This window comes from Triturus cristatus, chromosome 4_1 (assembly GCF_964204655.1).
Source record: "Triturus cristatus chromosome 4_1, aTriCri1.1, whole genome shotgun sequence".
NCBI classification, from domain to species: Eukaryota; Metazoa; Chordata; class Amphibia; order Caudata; family Salamandridae; genus Triturus; species Triturus cristatus.
The window spans coordinates 1,026,950,072-1,026,952,021 of record NC_140585.1 but is presented as its reverse complement, the minus strand read 5'-3'; the positions used below and the strand labels follow the sequence as shown (position 1 = coordinate 1,026,952,021).

Genomic DNA, 1,950 nt, shown 5'->3' with positions numbered 1-1,950 from the left:
ATTCCCCTAGTCCACACCAGTCCTAAGTGAACATCTAGGCACCGGCTGAGGCAGAACACCGGTCCCGCTCCCCAGGGAAAGCAGGGAAGAGGTGACCACCGCAGCTGGGGCAATCAACAGGAAGTGCCTGCCTCATGTCCAGAGCCACCGCCGCCCCAGAGGGTGGTGCCTCGTCCAGCCGTGCATCGCACCTCAGCCCTTGGAGCCAATACTTATTCTGAAGTTATGGATCTGACTTCCTGATTTCCTTCACCTACGTTGTTCTAACATCCCAGTGGCTGTTCACCTTGGAAACTTGCTGCGGATATGGGCACTGCCAGGCGCGAAGGCCCAACAGAGACTGTTGGACCTGGAACACTTTCCCTTTCTAGGACCCCTCTCTCGGGGCAAACCCATTACAGGGTGCCTTGCCCTTCACAAAGAAAAGAAAATTCTAACCTGGCCTCCCGTCGGCTTCTCCGGGATCATTTGCATTACTGCACTGGACGCCACGAGGGCACCCGTCTCTGCCACTCTGAGTTCGGTGATCTGAACCCCACTCCCTTTTGATCAGCTGAGGACAATGGAGGCCATTGCTCATCCCTTCCAAACCATGCCCACCCATCTCTTAGGACCAACTGACCAATGTTCAACTACAGTTCACATGGAACCCTTCTCCAAATTGGCTTTGAAAGTTCCCATTTGAATATTTTCTACTACCACCAAGACCTGCATCTGCAGCAGCTCCACCTGGGCCTTTGCCCTGGGGTTCCATGCGCACTGCAGTGGCCCTCCTGTTTGTTGTGGCTTAGCACACACGGCTCTCAGACCAGTGACAACCAGGTATGGGCCTGTTGCTCTAGTGCCATTCATTCTCAGGGCTAGTTGATTCAGCAGGTGAATTATTACAAACTCCTTAGCTTATTCTGACTTCCATGGCCACTATCCTGCTGTCTATATCAACTAACACCTTTTCTGGGGTCTGATGAGCATTAGCCTTGACCCAGCATTCAATTAATCAGCATTGCCAGTTCTGCTTAACAAAAGGGGAACACTAAGCACTCACATTCCATGCCTGGCTCCACACCAGAGAGACAGGATTCTTACTCATTTAAAGTTTGAGAATAGGTTGAGATCGTTTTGGCCCCAAGACCCCTAATTATTCACTTTGTCAGTTAAAATTGAGAGTTCCAATCACCTATCCTGATGGAAACTTCGAAAGGAACCAACTACTAGACGGTTTGATTAGTCTTTCACCCCATACACAGGTCGGATGACCAATTCGCACATCAGGACCCCTACGGACCTCCACCAGAGTTTCCTCTGACTTCCCCTTGCCCAAGTATAGTTCACCATCTTTTGGGTCGTATCATGCATGCTCACGCGCCACCTACCGGCGGAGTGGGTAAAACAGGCAGGTGGTGGGCCTGCCACTGGCTTTTGAGAAGGATCCCATCTCATACAGTGCGTGCAAGCCCTCTCATAACATCAGAGGGTTTTGCTCGGCCCTCCAACGCAGACATGTGTTAGACTCATTGTTTAAAGATGGTTCAGGTGGGTAACTGACATGCTTTGACAGCTGGGGGTCGCAAAACTAGGTAGCATAGAGGAGTGTTGTTCATTAAAAGAAATAAATATATCAGAGTAGCCACTGAATGGACCGTGGCGGTCTGAAGCTGTGCCAATAGGGATGACAAGGCCATCTGGACTGTGGTTCCAGTGCAGTTCAGAAGACAAAGATGCCCATGTAGTGGCGGTTCCTTGTTGGCCATCCCAAAACAGTTACAGACCGCCGCGCAAAAGCCAATGCGAAACACTAGAACAGTGATACACACAAAGCTGATGTCTCTTGACAAATAGAAACACCTACAAATCACAGTGCAAAAAACATAACCCATCCCAGACCATGATGCTTTGCCACTACGCAGCAGCACAGCCACACAGATCACTTGTTGAGTGAGGGAAGCCAAG

At 50.4% G+C, this 1,950-nt stretch overlaps 1 pseudogene; it reads right to left on the bottom strand.

Moving 5' to 3' along the window:
• Positions 1–269: 269 nt before the first annotated feature.
• Positions 270–1,519, bottom strand: LOC146856002 (28S ribosomal RNA; annotated as a pseudogene).
• Between the last annotated feature and the right edge of the window lie 431 nt (positions 1,520–1,950).